At 39.7% G+C, this 20,502-nt stretch overlaps 1 protein-coding gene and 1 pseudogene across 2 annotated transcripts in view; one reads left to right on the top strand and one right to left on the bottom strand.

Moving 5' to 3' along the window:
* Positions 1-20,502, bottom strand: part of TESK2 (testis associated actin remodelling kinase 2) — a 130,804-nt gene that overhangs the window by 44,250 nt on the left and 66,052 nt on the right. The window lies entirely within an intron of this gene.
* On the top strand, positions 10,090-10,699 carry LOC132349563 (BCL2/adenovirus E1B 19 kDa protein-interacting protein 3-like; annotated as a pseudogene).

The raw sequence follows: 20,502 nt of genomic DNA on the forward strand, positions 1-20,502 counted from the left end.
ATGCTGCAGAGCAACTAAGTCCATGCGCCACAACTACTGAGCCTGTGCTCTAGAGCCCATGTGCTGCAACTACTGAGCCCACACACCGCAACTACTAAAGCCTGCGCACTCCAGGGCCCGCATGCCACAACTACTGAGCCCGTGTGCTGCAACCACTGAAGCCTGCACGCCTAGAACCCATGCTCCACAACAAGAGAAGCCACCACAATGAGAAGCCTGTGCACTGCAACAAAGAGTAGCCCCCGCTCACCGCAACTAGAGAAAGCCCGCGCGCAGCAATGAAGACCCAATGCAGCCAAAAATAAATAAAAATTTTTTAAAAATAGCTGTTTCTAGTGAACCTCTTACAGAAATGATGCTTCTCTGAGATTAAATGGTATTCCTACCTAAGGATAATTCTATTCTCATTACTCCTCCATAGCAAAAAAAGGTAAAGTAAAATACAATAAGCTATGTTTCTTCCTTCACTACAGCTTTCTAAACTATAATGGGCACTAACAGGGGTTAATAACTATGGCCTACTACTCGTTTTCATAAAGTTTTATTGGAACAGACATGGTATTTTCTATGGCTGCTTTTGTGCTACAACAGCAGAGTTGAATAGTTGTGACAGAGACTGTATGGCTTGCAAAGACTAAAACATTTACTATCTAGTCCTTTACAGAAAGAGTTTGCTCACCTTTACACTAGAGCATAGAAATCTATCCATATCCACCTAGGGGAACTTAAACAAGTTACTTAACCTTTATAAATCTCCATTTCCTTATCTGAAAAAAATGGACCTGAAAATAACACTACCTTAAAGGATTGTTAGGAGGATTAAATGGATATTTCAGGGACAATGTTTAGCAATGTCTAGCCTATGATCAAATAAAGGTTAATTGTTTTTTATTTTGTTATTATTAATAATTCTAAATTATGCCATCCCTTACATGGCTATTAGCGTTACCTTTTCAAAACATGAAATATGTCATTTCCTTCTTTATAAACCTTCAATGGTTCCCTTCTGCCTATAGAATAATGTCAAAATTCCTTACCACAGCACTTGAAACTTTCCATGATTTGCTCCAACTTATCTTTGGAAGCTCACACTTTCCCATGAGCCTTATTCTTCACCCATCTCTCCCTTTCCTCTGGTTCTATCCTACAAATATATTTAAATTTACCCATCTTAAAAAATGCTTCCCTTGTCCCTCTCCCTAAAATATGATCCTAATACACTCTTTGCACTTGTGACCAAACTTTAAGGTTACATACACAATCTACGTATCTTTAACCTTCCTTCGTTTCTAAATTCATTATAACCTGTCTTCTGCCCACATTACTCTTTTGTAACTTTCCTTACTGTGGAAGATTCAGAGTTTTATTTATCTCTGTATTTCTAGCACCTAGTATAGTACCTTGCACACAGTAAGGAAGCTCTCAGTAAAGATTTGTTGAAAGGCATGAATGATTTTTATGACCTGGAAACTTAAGTTAAAGCTCCTCCCTGAGCTGGAAGACTTCATTTACTTACTGAAAATTATCCTTCTAGGATCAGCTAAAATTTCATCTTCTCTACAACGATCTCCAGGATGCCCTCAGTAAACATTAGTACTCTTTCTCTCTCTTCCTGCCCCCCAGTACTGCTAACATCCTTCTTTGAAAGATTGCTCATTAGCATAAGTGAAGTAGTCCAGGGTGTGGAGTCAGACTACTTGGATTTGAATCCTGGCTCTGCCACTTACTGATGACCTCTCTGTATTTCAGGGTTTTCCACATGCAAAATGGGAATGTTAATATTACCTAACCTATATGGTTATTGTGAAGATAAAATGAGACAACTTGAGCTCCTGGAACATAGTAAGCACTAGAGAATGTTAGCTATTCTTCTCTTAACCTTTCTGACTTTTTCTCCAGACTGGAATATAAGAAAGGTTTTTAAGAGTACAGATCTCATCTAACTTATTTCTATATACAGTGCCTGACATACAATGCTTTGCATGTTAAGATGCTAAACAAGCATTTCTTGAATGAAAAAGCAGTAATCACCAAATTAGCTTCACAATGTAAACTCGTTTTATAAGAAAGAACATTCAGAGGCAGGTACAAGGCTGGAAAGCCAAGAGGTGTTTACTTTATTTAATCAAATATTTATATAGAAGCTAGGCAATAGGATTCTACTAGCAAAACAATGGCTACATTCTAAAGTTATGGATCTCCTAGAAGCTGAAAGTATTTGGTTTGGGTGTGATACACCCTTGCTTCCCTTCCCCCCAGATCCACCGTCACTATGACCACATCATCCACAGAGATGTCACAGACGACACATTCAGGCAGGCACTGGCTTCATGTGACAGTCTTCCCCACTTCCTACTCACATCGCCACATCACAGTGGTGTCGCACAATTCTACCGTTATGTGAAACTTTTCTGCCAGACCTCCTCAACCTCACTTCTTTTCCAGCACCACACTTCCTACTCACACTTCCTACTCTCATCACCACATCACAGTGGTGTCGCACAATTCTACCTCTATGTGAAACTTTTCTGCCAGGCCTCCTCACCCTCACTTCCTCTCCACCACCACCATGTCGAAAATGGTGTTACAGAGCTGGCAAGCTGAGACAGGCATTAGCTTTATATTGGAAGAAGAGCTTGAGCAGAGTTAATCATTCCAGTTGCTATAAACAGAATATACTTTAAAAGGGAAATATTACTCATCCTTAACAGGGAAGTGATTTATGCCTAGAAAAGCATTTAATATCAACAATAAGTTTTTACTGAAATTTTTATTGCTTCTTTAATCAAAATCTAAACTGTGGCTGAAGCTTAAAATCACTTTTGGTAAGAGACAGGATCTAAAAAAAGTTACATTCTGATTGATTCTTATTCTCCACTACCACCACCCAAAATCATGCAAGATAAAATTACTTAGCTGGGGAAGGGAGCACTTTCTTAATGGATATGCTTGAGAGTGAGTGATTGATTACTCAACTTTGTTATTCTTAATTTCATATTACACACACATTCACGTTGCTTTTGATTTTTTAGACCAGTGCTTCCTAAATTTTAGTGTGGAAACAGATCACCTAGAAATCATGTAAACTGCAGACTTAGATTCTATAGGTCAGGGGGGACTTGAAATTCTGAATTTCTAAAAGCTCCCAGGTGATGCTAATGCTGCTTGGTCTATGGACTTATATGTTGAGTGGCAAGGCTCAGTGTAGACCAAGGATAGCTAGCTGATCACTACTCTAAAGTTAGTAAGACTACAACAGGAAACTCCCAACTCTGATACTACTGGTAAACTAGACTTTGACCAGAGACTTTGGCTCCCTCTAATTAGAAGTATTTTTGACCGAGCATGCTTCTGAATTACCAAGGCACTCCATCAACACCACACTGCTACAGCATCATCATTTTCTACCTTTAACTGTTTTATAATATGCCTTATATCTCCCCTACTAGACTATAAGCTTTTTTTTTTTTTAATAAATTTATTTATTTATTTATTATTTTTAGCTGTGTTGGGTCTTCGTTTCTGCGCGAGGGCTTTCTCTAGTTGCGGCGAGCGGGGGCCACTCTTATTGCGGTGCGCGGGCCTCTCACTATCGTGGCCTCTCTTGTTGTGGAGCACAGGCTCCAGACGCGCAGGCTCAGTAGTTGTGGCTCACGGGCCCAGTTGCTCCGCGGCATGTGGGATCTTCCCAGACCAGGGCTCGAACCCGTGTCCCCTGCATTGGCAGGCAGACTCTCAACCACTGCGCCACCAGGGAAGCCCGACTATAAGCTTCTTAATAGCATTCTCTTGCCTGGCATATGACAGTATATAAACACTCGCTGGATAATTTAAAACACAACTCTGACCACTCAAAAATTACTGAGTGCCACTGTGTGCCAGGCACTGGTAATGATCATAATAATTATGATAACAACTAACTCAAAGCGCGTTTACCATTGTTCTAAGCACTTTATGTTATATTCATCATTGTAATAAATTTATTTATTTATTTATTTATTTTTGGCTGTGTTGGGTCTTTGTTGCTGCACATGGGCTTTCTCTAGCTGCGGCGAGCGGTGGCTACTCTTTGCCTCGGTGCGCTGTCTTCTCATTGCGGTGGCTTCTCTTGCTGTGAAGCACGGGCTCTAGGTGCGCGGACTTCAGTAGTTGTGGCACACGGGCTTAGTTGCTCTGTGGCACGTGGGATCTTCCCTGACCAGGGTTCGAACCCGTGTCCCCTGCATTGGCAGGCGTATTCTTAACCACTGTGCCACCAGTTAAGTCCTACGTTGTATTCATTTAATTCTCACGATAACCCAATGAAGTAACATTTTTATTAACCTAATCATATAGATGAAGAAACAGGCTCAGAGAAATTAAGTAACTTGCCCAAAGTCATAACAGCTAATAAGTGGCAGAGCCAGGAGTCAAACCTAAACGGTGGGTTCCAAAGTCTGTGCTCTCTCTCTTTTTTTTTTTGGCCGCACCACGTGTCATGTGGGATCTTAGTTCCCCAAATGGGGCAAACCCGCATCCTGCAATGGAAGCGCGGAGTTTTAACCACTGGACCACTAGGGAATTCCCAAAGTCTGTGCTCTTTTTTTTTTTCCCAAAGTCTGTGCTCTTAACCACAATGTTATATTACCTCTCCATATAGTTATAAAAAGGATATAGGGGCTTCCCTGGTGGCACAGTGGTTGAGAATCTGCCTGCCAATGCAGGGGACACGGGTTCGAGCCCTGGTCTGGGAAGATCCCACATGCTGCGGAGTGACTAGGCCCGTGAGCCACAATTGCTGAGCCTGCGCGTCTGGAGCCTGTGCTCCGCAACAAGAGAGGCCGCGATAGTGAGAGACCCGCGCACCGCGATGAAGAGTGGCCCCCACTTGCCGCAACTAGAGAAAGCCCTCACACAGAAACGAAGACCCAACACAGCCATAAATAAATAAATAAATAAATAAATAAATAAATAAATAAATTTTAAAAAAGGATATAAAAATGATTAAGACACAACCCCTCCACTTAAGAAGCTATTGGCTACTCAAAAAATTGTTGTGGCAGCTCACAGCCCCTGATCAAAGTCCAAATTCTTTAGCGTGTTATTCAAGAGTCTGAATGATCTGACCCCAACCTCTCTTACCTTATCTATTACATCGACCTGCATTCTCTACATTTTAGTTATATAACCTGCCTCTCCTAAATATGTCCTGAATTCTCCCACTTCCACTTTCATTTTGTTGCTAGAATGAGTCCACTTTTCTAATCAAAATTAATCTCTCTCTTCCCTATACACTCATATCACTCCATTTAAACTTCTATTGTAACACTTATCAGGCCTGCCTTCTACATGTTTTAGCTATGTCCACCTCTTCCACTCAATCAGAGGATTCTTGAAGGCAGGGATGTTATGTATGGAAGGGAATAGCTACTTGTTCACTTCCTTTTTCCTCCTGAAGTAGACTACATTTCCTAGTTGGTTAAGACCATAACACTGAGTTCTGGCCAGCGGTATAGGGGCAGAAGGGATGATTTCCAGGCCTGTCCCATTAAAAACCTCAACACTGTCCTCCATACTTTCTTCCTTCATCTGCCAGCAGATGCAGAAGACCCAGTAGTGGAAACTGAGGCCCTGTCCTAGGTTAAAAAGAGCTCCCCTTCAACCTCCACGCAACATGCACTGGACTGGAACATGAGTAAGAAACAAGCTTTTGTGTCTCTATATATACTTTAAACACTGCCTTGTTCATAGTTACTGCTCAGTAAATATTTACTGAATTCAATTAAAAGTTAAAATTCTTATTCCAAGGCAGGACCTTTCAAGGCCCTACTATTAGCCAGCAGTCTCCAAAACTGGGGAATGAGCAAGACTGAAGTATGGAAAGAAAATTAGAATTTTTACTTTTTTTTAATATGAAAAAGAGAAATTAAGTTTTACTAATATTTAATAAGGGTTGATCGTAGCACCTGGGGATGTGCTCAAAAATGTTTTCCTAATGGGATACTATGGTAGACAGAAGATATCCAAAGATGTCCATGTCCTAATCCCTAGAACCTGTGAATATGTTGTTAGTAGGCAAGTAGAATAAATTAAACTGCAGATGGAATTAAGACTGCTAATCAGCTCACTTTAAATTAGGGTGATCATCCTGGATTAGCAAAGTGGGTGCAATGTAATCACAAGAGGTATTCAAAGGTGGAAGAGGGAGGCAGAAGAGTCAGTATCAGAGGGATACAATGTGAAAAAGACTCAACTGGTCTTGGCTGGCTTTGAAGATGGAAGGGAACTACAAGCCAAGGAATGCAAAACAGACTCTAGAAGCTGAAAAAAGTAAGAAAATAGATTCTCCCCTAGAGCCTCCAGAAAGGAACATAGCCCTCCTTGAATTTAGCCCAGTAAGACCCATCAGACTTCTGACCTACAGAACTATAAGATAATACTTTTGTGTTGTTTTAAGCCATTAGGTTTGTGGCAATTTGCTACAGCAGCCATAGAAAACTAATAATAGATACATAATCAAAAAAATTTATGGGTCACTATTCTATGTTATAATGCTCACAGATCTATGATAGACTTTGGGATTTGACTCTTTCTAAACAAGCATAAGGAAAATAATAATGTTATTATGTTCCTTCGTGGCATTTACATCCAGTGGGTCAAATATTTATTGAACTCTCAGTTATGTATAAAGCTCAGAGTTAAACATTAAAGTTTAAATGTTATCCCTTCTCAAAAGTTTATTACCTAAACAGAAGAATGAGGGAGAGGTGTGATTACAGTCTAAAACACATCTATCTATCCTCATTCTGAAAAACAAAACACTGACACTACTATCAGACTTGGACCTCTTCAATTCTGCATAATAGGACCTAGTAAGAGGTCTGTGGCCATTGTATCAAAGCTGTCAAGAAAATTACTACTTATTGCTCACCTACAGTATACCTGGAAACTGTGCTAGGTGCTTTATAGGTACTACCTGAGATGAAATTACCCCCATTTTAACATCTAGGAAAATGAGGTTCAGAGTATTTAAGTGACTTGACAAAGATTAGAGGAGGTACTGGAATCTGGATCTATTAGGCTCCAAAGCCTATGCTTTGTTCTGTGACAATCAGTATGGAAGAAAAAGGCCAGTGGTTCAATAATAATTTCATTTTTGATTCATAAAAAACTATCTGTAAACTAATGAAAATCTTACTGGTTAGTTTTATAAGCCTTTCTACTGCCAACTTTGAGCAATAAAAGCACCATCCATATTGTAAGAGTTCTTCTGACCTGTACTGGTCTTTCCAGAAAAATGTCTGACTCCAAAGTTTGGTAAAAAAACAATTAAGAGGCCTGAAATAAACCTATAGTAAAATATTAAAATGTGGGGCTTCCCTGGGGGCGCAGTGGTTGAGAATCCGCCTGCCAATGCAGGGGACACAGGTTCGAGCCCTGGTCCGGGAAGATCCCACGTGTCACGGTGCAACTAAACCCGTGCGCCACAACTACTGAGCCTGCGCTCTAGAGCCCGCGAGCCACAACTACTGAGCCCGTGTGCTACAACTAATGAAGCCCGCGCACCTAGAACCCGTGCTCTGCAACAAGAGAAGCCACCGCAATGAGAAGCCTGCGCACCACAACAAAGAGTAGCCCCTGCTCGCCATAACTAGAGAAAGCCTGTGCGCAGCAACGAAGACCCAACGCAGCCATAAATTAATTAATTAATTAATTAATTAAAAGATAATAATAAAAAAATAAAATGAACTGCTTTGTATTTTACTCCCAAATAAAGCAAAGATACCAACGCTCTCTTAGACTAGAAAAAATTACCAATAACCAAAAAGGAGAAGAGAGGGAAATTGCTCAGAACTCAAGTCCCAAAAGAGCTATGAATTTAGATCCATAAAAAAAGGAGTACTATCCTTGGGTAAGGCTTGCTGCAGTTCAAACGTGTTTTAGAGGTATTACATCATGGAAAACTGGTTGTGCGAGGTCATAGATACGAAAACTCATAAGGAAAACTCAGCTGAACAGACATTAACCACCAGAGCCTCACATCAGGTGACACTAAGCAGAGCTGGTTCAGTCTGGCTTTCTCTTTTCTCTCCATGGTTTTTATAGTCCAATTTTAAGATAGCTAAAGGCAGAATAAACATTCCATAGCCATCACTAGATCATGTCAATAGCACTATATATAATAACAAAAGGACAAATCAAGTTCATGGTCAAATTTTACTTTTTCTTAGTGAAACAATACAAATATCTAAAAAGTTTAAATTAGATCTGCTTGCTTATAAATATTAAACCAGTTTAATAAATATAAAAATATCCTAGATTTCTGAGAGAAAAATATCCTCTATCTTGAATAACAACTGAAAGTAAAATGAGACTAAGAATGAATTCATTCTGTATTTTCTTTATTTCATAGAAAATTTTAAACCACATTGCTCAAAACTGCCGTGCAAGCAGCAAAATACCAAGTCTCCTGACAAAGGCAGAACTATTAATACATATATGTGCAGTGACTTTAAATGTTCCCAAAATGCTTTTTTTTTTTAAATCCAGGAAGTTCAGAAGAGAACTAAAATCCACAAACCCAAGTATATAGATTGTCTCCCCAAGCACTGAAAAAGCTTCTTCCCCCTTCCCAAATTTATCCTTTAGTCTACAATTACTCATAAACTCACACCAAAATAGCAAAATATAAACACAAACTTCAAATTCTGTGAGCATACTTCTGAAACACTCTCCCAATGATTTATTTCTTCCCCAATTCAATCCAGCAAGCATGTATCAAGTAAATACTAAGTGCAAGGTTTGTACTCTCCATAGATTAACAAAACACTTAAATTTTTTTTTTACGGCCTGTCATATATGTACTAAGCACAGTGCCTGGCAATGAGGATCAAGTGGGGGCCATAGAAATAAACATGATGGTTCCTTCTTTAAGGAGTTCACAAATAATGATAATAGTAGATAACATTTACTGAGCACTTATAATGTGTCAGACACTGTTCTAAATACTTTATAGGAATTACCTCATTTAATCCTTATGAAGACATTATGTAATAGGTACTATTACTCTCTCCGTTTTACAGATAATAAAACTGAAGACAGATTAAGTGGCTTCCCCCAGGTCACACAACTAGCAAACGGTAGTCAGGACTGGATCCTTAACTCTTTTTTTTTGCTTAACACGTTATCTGTTTATTGTTGTTTGGATCCTTAACTCTTAAGCTTTATGCTATACAGCCTTATTATATGATGCTTCAGATGATTATAATAATAGCAGCATCAATAATAAAAATAATAGCTAAGATTTAGTGTCTTGCATTGTGATAAGTTCTTTTTTTAAAAAATAAATTTATTTACTTTATTTTTGACTGCGTCGGGTCTTCGTTGCTGCGCGCAGGCTTTCTCTAGTGGTGGTGAGCGGGGGCTACTCTTCCTTGTGGTGAGGTGGCTTCTCTTGTGGAGCACGGGCTGTAGGTGCACGTGCTTCAGTAGTTGTGGTGCGCGGGCTCTAGAGGGCAAGCTCAGTAGTTGTGGCGCATGGGCTTAGTTGCTCTAGCAGCATGTGGGATCTTCCCCGACCAGGGCTTGAACCTGTGTTCTCTGCAATGGCAGGCGGATTCTTAACCACTGCGCCACCAGGGAAGCCCCGTGATAAGTTCTTTATGTACGTTATTTCATTTAATCCTCCCAGTGAAACCGAGCAGGATCCTGTGGGGCTCCTTGGCACAGAAGCCTTTCAAACATTTGCTGATCTGGGAAGGGAGAGGATGCAGAGACAAGGGAGGAGTAGTCAAGAAACAAAGTGCAGGGGACTTCCCCGGTGGTCCAGTGGTAAAGAATCATGCAGGGGACGCAGGTTCGATCTCTGGTTGGGAAACTAAATTCCCACATACCGCGGAGCAACTAAGCCTGCACGCCTCAACTAGAGAGCCCCTGTACCACAACTAAGACCCAATGCAGCCAAAAATAAAAAATAAATAAAAATAAAAATTAAAAAAACAAGATATTCGTTAAAAGAAAAGAAACAAAGTGCAGTGTTGCTACCCGAGAACAAGACGGTCCTGCTGCGACAATGTCGTCTCAGTACAGCAGCCACTGGCCCCAGACAACAACAACTGTGAGGAAGGTGAACAGTCTCTGCCCCAACCAGCCGGCCTCAGCAGTTCCTGGGTGGAGCTCCCCATGAACAGCAGCAACGCCAATGACAACGGCAATGGGAAAAATGGGGGGCTAGAACATGTACCCTCCTCATCCTCTATCCACAATGGAGATATGGAAGATTCTTTTGGATGCACAACATGAATCTGGACAGAGTAGTTCAAGAGGCAGTTCTCACTGAGATAGTCCTTCCCCACAAGAAGTTGGGCAGATCATGTTTGATGTGGAAATGCACACCAGCAGGGACCATAGCTCTCAGACAGAAAAAGAAATTGCAGAAGGAGAGAAAGAAGTGGATTCTTTGAAGAAAATCGTAGACTGGGTATCCGATTGGTTCAGTAGACCTGAAAACGTTCCACCTAAGGAGTTCCACTTCAGGCACCCTAAACATTCCATTTCCTTAAGCATGAGGAAAAGTGGAGCCATGAAAAAAGGGGGGATTTTCTCTGCAGAATTTCTTAAGGTGTTCATTCCATCTTTCTTCCTCTCCCATGTTTTGGCTTTGGGGCTAGGCATCTACACTGGAAAACAACTAAGCACACCTTCTGCCAGTACCTACTGAGGGAAAAGAAGAGCCCCTGGGAAAGAGTGTGACTTGTCAAGTGGTGTACTGTCACAGTAGTTTATTTGAACTTGAGACCATTGTAAGCATGACCCAAGTCATGCTTTTACATATCCAAGTTCCAGTAACTCTCAAATCCAGTATTTTATTCAAACTCTGTTGAGGCATTTTACTAACCTCATTCCCTTTTTGGCCAGTAAAACACTTTAGAATTTCCTAACAGAGTTTACTGTTGTTTAGAAATTTGCAAGGGCTTCTTTTCTGCAAATGCCACCAGCAGATTATTTTTAATTTTGTCAACAATGCTGTTGTCTCCTTTTAGTACCATCAGACTTAGACCTGCATCATTCATGGTATAAATTTTACTCTTGCAAGATAACGCCCATCTTTCTCTTAAAATGAAACCAGGTTAGCAAATGATATAAAAGCTTTATTGTTTTGTTTTTCAAGACAAAGGCAAGCTTCTCTAAGCTTGAATTTACAGTTATTAAAAAAGAAAACAAAAACAAACAAACAAAATAAGACACTAGAAAAAAATACCCTGGGCAATAAAAAATTATTTTAAACCAAAAAAAAAAAAGAGAGAGAAAAACAAAGTGCAGCCTTGGGGCAGGGCCCTGGTTCCACCTCAAGGGATACACATAACAATATCTTTGAGCTCTTCTACAGAACTAAAACCCCCAACAAATGGAAAACCTTAGCATTCTTCATTCCAGAGAAGATCACAGTTCGATTAACCTCAAGAAGCTCATCAGGAGACCACCTAGGCCAGATTAAAGGCATGCAGGCCCTGCACACACCCTGATTCTTATCAGCAACCCCGCCCTTGAACCACTGCTATAAAACTCCTCACCAAATCTCCCCAGGCTGGAACACACAGTTTTTCAGGGCACAAGCCCGCTGTGTCCCCCTTTGCCTGGCAAAGCAATAAAGCTATTCCTTTTCACTTCACCCAAAACTCTGTCTCTGAGATTCGATTTGGCACCAGTGCAGGGAGGCCAAGTTTTCGGCATCACCATCAACCTGGTACAGTAGTACTATTATTATTCTCTACTTCACAGATGAGAAAACTGAGATTACAGAGGTTACATAACTTACCTAAGGTCCCCTAACTACTAAGAGACACAACCATCATGAACCTCTCCTCTGAATTCCAGACTTGTTTACCCAACTGTCAACTTGATATCTCCTGATCTCCCGTCCCCAAACCTGTCCCCTATTCAGTCTTCCCCAATGTAGTTACTGGCAATTCAATTCTCCCAGTCATTCAAGTCAAAAACCTAAATAAGAGTCATTCTAGATTCCTGCTTCCTTGTGCTAATATCCCACACCCAATCCATTAGGAAATTCTATTGCCTCTACTTTCAAAAATATCCAGAATCCAATTACTTCTTTCCACCTACACTGCTACCCATAGTCCAAGCTCTCTCTAGATGACTGCAATTGCCTCCAAACTTAATTTTCCTCAGTTATAATTTACAAAGCTTCAAATAGGTATATAATGAAAATAGAACCCATGGCTGCCCATATCACCACTGAATCCTACTCCCCTGATAAGTAACAATTCTTTTACTGTTTCTTCTATTTACCAACACAGCTCTAGCTAACTAACATACTTATACTGCTATTTCTGACCTTCTACTGACTTTCCAGTGTGGAAGCTGAGGGTTCCACCCTCTTAAATTACTTCCTTTCCAATATTGGGTAAAAGACAATTTTGGGTAAAATCAATATTTAGGAGAAACAAAAACTCAGCATTTACATCATTATGACTGATTATAATCACTACTAAGCCAAGTAATATATTATGATTACATTTTATTTCTTGCACAATTTTTAATGTTTTGCCTAATTTTTCATGTGCTCAGTTACTATATGCCTACCATTAATTCTTCCCAAAGCCTCCAAGAGAACTGTAAAATTCTTCTGAATATGAATGTCCACCATGTCAAACACATCTGGAAATCCATGAATTCTTTCCTTAAACCCCACTCCTCAATATTTCTCCTGGAGTTCTTGATCCCCCCGCTCCAGTTTGGACTGCTTATTCTCTAGACTGTTGTCCAGCAGTCACCCTGGGTCTTGCTATCACCCTTCTTTCCAGATCTTACACATTCTTTTTTATTTTTACTTAGTTGTTTTGTTTACCCCCTTGTTTTTGATGGGACACATCCTCCAGAAGCTTCAAAAGAAAAGGCTCATGAGAGGCAAAGTTTTCAAAATGTTGCATGTCTGAAAATGTCTTTACTCTCATGCCTGACTGGTAGTTTGACTGGATATAGAATTCTAAGTAGGAAATAATTTTCTCTCAGAAAGCATTGTTCCGTCGGTAGAGCTTCCAGAGCTGGTGTTGAGAAGTCTGATACCATTTTAATTTTCAGTCTTTTATATGGCATCTCGTTCCCCCCCACCCCCACCCATGGAAGTGCTTAGAATCTTATTTTTATTGCCCATATTATAAAATTTCATAATCATATGCTCTGGGGTGGGTCTTTTTTTTCATTCATTGTGCTGGGCACTTGGTAGGACCTTTCACTTTGGAAGTTCATGCTCTTCAGTTGTAGAAAATGTTCTTGTATTAGTCAAAAACAGACTTCCTAGATTGATCCTTTAATTTTCTTATCTTTTCTCTCTTATTTTCCATCTTTGGCTTTTCTCCATTAATGGATGATCTCCTCACCTTTATCTCCTTGGCCTTCTAGTCAAATGGTTTAAATAAAACCATAAGTAAATAATCATATAGAACCATATATAAATAAATAATTATATTTTAAAATTTCCAAGAATTTTTGAGAATCTTTGTGGTTCTCTAATTATTACTATTTTATAGTATACCATTCTTGTTTCATAGATGCAGCTCCTTCTCTAACCTCTCCTGGAAGGATATATATTTAGAAGATAGTAATTAGAAGGTTTTTTGGTAGTTACATTTTAAAGTTTTCTTCTTTTACTTGGGGCTCTTCAATTTCTCCAAATCCACCGATTTCCTGGCAGGTGGTGGGGGTGTGGGTGGGAGGCAGATGATTCCTACCTGCTTAAGAGCCATGTGATAGAAGAGGACTAGAAGTCTCAAGAGCCTCACCATTCAGTATGCAGACAATCCCTTCATCTCCCTCTTCTCAGTATAACATTCCTTCCCCATCTGCTGTCATTTTAGATGCTTACCTAGTATGAAGGTAGGTAAGCATTCTAACATTCTGGTTCAATTTTTTCCCCAAAATAAAAATTCATTTCTTGTCGGGGTGGGTGAGACTTAACTGATTAGTTGCAAAGAATGGAGATGGTGACTTTTAGGCCCAGTTATCCCTGAAAAGACTTTCAATAGTCCTCCTATTTTCAGCCCAAGCCTGACATCCACCTTCAGATCCAGAGGTGAACTGTAAGTTTTGTAGGTTTCTGTGATGCAAACTGGCTTGCTTCTATGTAGTACCTGCTTCTATAGATACTATTTTATAGGCACTGGAAATATTGGGTTGGCTAAAAAGTTCATTCCGGTTTTCCATAAGATGTTACGGAAAAACCCGAACGAACTTTTTAGCTAACCCAATACAGTGGTGAACATTATAAAGTTCTACCCTCAGGGAGCTCACCCTACCCTGGAGGCTATAAACAATAAGTAAACAAATGAATAAATAAGATATTTTCAAAGATGATAAGAACTATAAAGACAAAGCAGAATGAGGGGATAAATAGTGATATTGGATGGCTATTTTAGACAGGCTAGTCAACAGAAGTCTCTATGAGGAGGGGATATCTCAGAAGAAGCATGCCAAATGATTCTGGGATAAAGACGTTACTATAGGAAATGGGAAAAGAAAGTACAAAGACTCTGAAGTAGGAAAGAGGTTGGTGTATTTGAGAAACAAAAAGGTCAGTAAGGGTGGTGGTTAGGATGGTGTAAGCTACAGGAAGAGTGATCAGAAATAAGGTCAGAGAGGCAGGCAGGACAAATTAAGACCTTGTACATCAAAGCCCAGAGTTTAGATTTCATTTCAAGGGTGACAAAAAGTCACAGAAGGAAATTCAGCAGTGGGGGATGGTATGATCTGATTTACCTTTTTAAAGTTCAATCTGGCTACCATGGGGCAAGAGGGGAACTGAACTAGGATGCTGGCTTGTGGAGGTAGTAAGTAGTAGGCAGACAGGGCATATTTTAAAGATAATGCTAAACTACTTGAAGGTTTGAAGTAGGGTGTAAAGGAAAGATATTAAGGATGACACCTAGGTTTTTGGCCTAAGTAACAGGTGAATGGCAATTCCATTTGCTGAGATGGGAGAGGTCTAGAAAGTAAAAAATGGGGGCGGGGTAGGAAAACGATCAACAGGGGTCCATAATATGTACTCAGTAAATGGTAGCCACTGTTCATATTAAAAATCATCTTCCATTATATGTCAATTATATCTCAATAAATTTTTTAAAAATCACCTTCTTTCTGGGGTTGTACTACTTCACTCTCCACAGACGATGACATAAACAGTACTGAAGCTTATTCCACATTTTATTTTACAGAAACTTTCTGGTTATATGAAATTAGAACTTAGACTCAATTCCTAAGTCATTAGACTTTCTACCTTAGTACAGAGAAGAGAAAACAACATTAAGACCCCCCCTTACCAATATGCTAGTATTATAAAATTTGCTTTGAGGGCTATATCGACACTCTTTCACCTGGTTACTCACTAGGATTACAATGATAAAATCAAAAAGATGCACTTTAATCCATCGTTTTTATTTATTTAAAATACTTTTTTAAAATTTATTTATTTGGCTGAGCCGGGTCTTAGTTAAGGCATATGGGATCTTCATTGCAACACACAGGGTCTTTTAGTTGCAACACGTGGAATCTTTAGTTGCGGCATGTGGGATCTAGTTCTCTGACCAGGGATTGAACCTGGGCCCCCTGCATTGGAAGCACAGAGTCTTAACCACTGGACCACCAGGGAAGTCCCAATCCATCATTTTTTTTTTTTTTTTAATTTAGTTTTGGCTGTGTTGGGTCTTCGTTTCTGTGTGAGGGCTTTCTCTAGTTGCGGCGAGCGGGGGCCACTCTTCATCGCGGTGCGCGGGCCTCTCACTATCGCGGCCTCTCTTGTTGTGGAGCACAGGCTCCAGACGCGCAGGCTCAGTAGTTGTGGCTCACGGGCCCAGTTGCTCCGCGGCATGTGGGATCTTCCCAGACCAGGGCTCGAACCCATGTCCCCTGCATTAGCAGGCAGATTCTCAACCACTGCGCCACCAGGGAAGCCCCCAATCCATCATTTTTAAATGCTTCCCATTTATTCTGAACAGCACACACACAGACACAGACACACACACACACATACTCTGAGATAATATATTTTTCAAGCCTGATCATTTAAAAATTATTCAAGGACTTCTCTGGTGGTCCAGTGGTTAAGACTCTGTGCTTCCAATGCAGGGGGTCTGGGGGGTTCAATCCCTGGTCAGAGAACTAGATCCCACATGCATGCTGCAACTGAGACTGCATGCTGCAACTAAGAGTCCACATGCAGCAACAAAGATCCCATGTGCCATAACTAAGACCCAGGGCAGCCAAATAAATAAATAAATATTTTAAAAATAAAATAAAATAAAAAATAAAAATTATTCAACATTAACTCATTGTGATTTCTAACCTGGTCCATTCCCCTCTTTTAACAAAAGGAGAAACCAAAGCCCAGAGGTCAAATAACTTGTCCAAGAGAACACAATTAGGAAATCATGGAGTGGTGTTAAGTGCATAAGAGGAATATTTGAAGATAAGGCTGAAAAAACAGATCAGACATTAGCTGTCAGCCTAAAGAATTTTTGACTCAATTCTGAAATAAATGGGAGCCACAAAAGGTTTTTAAGAAATAAGCTATACAATTAGAGCTATGTATCAGGAAGAGTGAAAAGGTGGGCAAAAAGATAGGAAAAATAACTCACTCCAGGCAAAAGTGAAGAGGACTGAACTACAGATGCATAAAGGAAGGAACAGATGCAAAAGTCTTTGAAGATTTAGAATCAAAGAGCTTAGCTTCTGATTAGAAGCAAGGAATAAAAGGAATAACCAAAGATGACTTTGGGATTTTCATAATGGGTAACTGGAAAGAGTGCTCTCTTAATAGCTGAGAGTGGGAAAATACCCTGCCGTATCCTCATAGCATTAGCGGATATTAATCTGTTTCTTAGATGTACAGTTTGCTTCCTCAGGAGACTGTTTGGAAGACAGCCCTCTACTCTTCTATTCACCATGATATTACCTAGCACAGGGCTGGACTGAGTAGTTCCAAACAAATATTTGGTTATTTGAAAGCATATTCTTCATTTTAACAAAATGGCAATCATATTGTTGCAAATGGATTCTGAAGGGAAGCTCAAACAATTGTGAAAAAAATTGGTAGATAGGAAAATAAATTCAGAATGGGGCCTAAAGAAAAGTAAGCATGAGAATGTGAACAAGGAGTCTAAAAGAAATATTAAATTTCTCATGGCATGAAGAATAACAAAGAGGTATGAGAACAAATCTTGGTACAGGTCCTCAAAAAGGCCATTGGGGAGTGGAAGTGAGCAAGGCATGGTATTGGGTTACAGATCTTGAGCATAAGACTTCCTGGCATAAACAACCTTATTCACAAGAGGCCCAAACTATCAGTCCCTGCACTCAACAAAGCACTTCATTGTTCTTTTTTTTTAACTGATAAATTAGAGCAACTGATGATAAAACAACCAATCTTAACTGTATCCATGTATTAAAAAAAATACATACACACAAACAAAATATACACACCTACTTGCCTCTATGACTCATCAGGCCCACTCCTTTCCTTCCAACTAGAAATCTTAGGAGGGAGAAAGATAAAAGGAAAAGAGGAAGTAGGGAGGTTGGGGTCAAGAAAAAGAGAGAAATAAAACTGCAAAAATTCAGCTCACTCACTCCTGCTGGGCACAAAATAGCTGTGCCAGCAGAGGACCAAGCCATGCCCAGAGGATTAGATGCCCACCATCTGGCAGGTCATGCAGATACCCTTTTTTCCCAAGTAGGCCTTCAAAATCACTAATGCAGCAATTTTCAACGTTTTCTTTGTTTTTAAGTGGAGATCTTTTCTTCAAAATTCTTATATGGAAGTTCAATATAAAACAGATACAAAGTGAAGCTACTCTCCCTGGATGAAGCAAAAATGGAAACCGAAAGCCTCATCTGCTCAGCAACCTCCCTCCTGGGGTCAAGCCCCTGAGGAGGCATATCTGTGAAAATCCTAGGGTTCCAAGAGATGGATTCGTCCCAATTTAAATCTTATAATCTCAGTATGAGGGAAAACTTTGGTTCATACTTCTGCCTCAGCTTTTGCACCTATAAAAACTAACTAACCTATGCTAACAGCTTGAAAACAGACTAAGAGCCATACTAACAAACAGTAACAAAAAATTTGAATTATAAAAAATATAAAGTATTAACAATAAATTTCTAAGACAACTTGAAAAGCATTTAGGGAATAAAAATTCTAAGAATTTTGAGACTGGAACATAGTTATGCGTAGTTGATATTTAAGGCATCCTAGGGAAGTATAAAAAATGCTTCTACTGCTATAGTACTCCTCTGGGTAACAAAAGCCAAGAGGACTCTGCTTGCTCTAGGCCCCTGGTAGGATAATTTCCTTTTGTTGTATTCGAAACATACAATGAAAGTAAAGACACAAAAACATGAAAGATATAAACAACTAGAACTTCTTTAAAAAGGTAATCCATGTCCATGCTTTTAACTGAACTATATTTGAGACAGATGGCTTATGCAGAACAAAAAAAGTCACCATCAGAGTGCAAACCCACCATGGTTAACAATAATCATAATAATTTTCATGCTTACTGTGGATTATAACAGATCCATAGGCTTTACGTACATTATCTCATTTGTTGGTTTATTGTGAAGATCAAGATAGAATTAACACTACCTTTTACATATTAGAAAACTTAGCTGACAGCAAAGAATGTGATTTTTTGTATAAAAGGGAACGGTGTGTCATTCCTGAGCAAAAGAGATAGGCTAAGAAAGTAGATCAAGGTGACATCAGAATAGGAATGGTATTCATCACACCACCACATTTCCAGGCTGAAACACATATATATTTAGTGAAACAAGAGCAAAGATGTACATGGACTGTAGGCCAGGATGTCCAATATAGTAGCCACTAAGCTTCATGGGGTAATTTAAATTTAGTTCGGTGTTTGTACTAGCCACATTTCAATGCTTATTAGCCACATGTGGCTATTGGACAGCACAGATAAAGAACACTTCCATCATTTCAGAAAGTTCTATTCTATTCAACAGCATTACTCTAGCAGAAAACCCTTGAATGTATCAAAAACAGCTGCAGGACCTCCCTGGTGGTCCACGGGTAAGACTCTGCGCTCCCAATGCAGGGGGCCCGGGTTCGATCCCTGATCAGGGAACTAGATCCCTCATGCATGCTGCAAAAAAAATTAAAAACAGACCCCGCATGCCGCAATGAAGATCCTGAGTGCCGCAACTAAGATCCAGGGCAGCCAAAATAAATAAATGAATAAATTTAAAAAAAAACAACAAAAAACAGCAGCAGACCCTCAACAAATGCTTGGTGAGTGAATGAATGATAAAAGACAGACGGGATGCAATGAGACATTTAAACAACTAGCCAGAGGAAAAGAAACTAAAAATAATAGCTAACATTTACTGGGCACTTAACACAAGCCAGGTGCTTTATATGGACTAAATTAATCCTCAATAACAACTCTATGAGGGATTTACTGTAATTTACCTCATTATAATTATAGATGGGAAAACTAAGGATCTCAGAGGTTAAGTAACTTTCCCAAGATCCACAATTTGAATCCAGGCAGCTTGATCTAGAATCTAAAGCCTCCGTTTTTAATCATTATACTATACTATTCTACTTCTTATATAACAATTATATTTTAATTTTTATTTTTTTTTAGATTTTTTTGACGTGGACCATTTTTAAAGTCTTTATTGAATTTGTTAAATATTGCTTCTCTTTGATATTTTGGTTTTTTGGCCATGAGGCATGTAGGATCTTACCTCCACGACCAGGGATTGAACCTGCACCCCCTGCATTGGAAGGCGAAGTCTTAACCACTGGATCACAAGGGAAGTCCCTATAACAACTATATTTTTAAATTTTGCTGTCATGGAATAAAATTTGTTTAAAGTCAATCTTCCCATGCAATCACCAGTCAAGTTCATAGTGAAGAGAATAAAAAAAAAAGAAGTGGTGAATAAAAAAGATGGGCAGGGGCTTCCCTGGTGGCGCAGTGGTTGAGAGTCTGCCTGCCAGTGCAGGGGACACGGGTTCGAGCCCTGGGCTGGGAGGAACCCACATGCCGCGGAGCAACTGGGCCCGTGAGCCACAATTGCTGAGCCTGCGTGTCTGGAGCCTGTGCTCCGCAACGAGAGAGGCCGCGATGGTGAGAGGCCCGCGCAGCGCGGTGAAGGGTGGCCCCCGCTCGCCGCAACTGGGGAAAGCCCTCGCACAGAAACAAAGACCCAACACAGCCAAAAATGAAATAAAATAAATTAATTAATTAAAAAAGGATGGGCAGGAAATACACCAAATGTTAACACTAGTTTGATCCCTAGATGCTGAGATTAAGGAAAATTTTTATTTTCTGGTTTTTGCTAATTCTATTTTCTAAATGTTCCACAGTGATGCTGTATCCCTTCTGCAATAATAATAAAACAATAAAAATACTACTTTTTAAACAAGATGAAAATATAATCAGCTTAAGAATTCCTAAGCAGGGACTTCCCTGGTGGCGCAGTAGT

The sequence above is a fragment of the Balaenoptera ricei genome, chromosome 1, assembly GCF_028023285.1.
Source record: "Balaenoptera ricei isolate mBalRic1 chromosome 1, mBalRic1.hap2, whole genome shotgun sequence".
In the NCBI taxonomy this organism is placed as follows: Eukaryota; Metazoa; Chordata; class Mammalia; order Artiodactyla; family Balaenopteridae; genus Balaenoptera; species Balaenoptera ricei.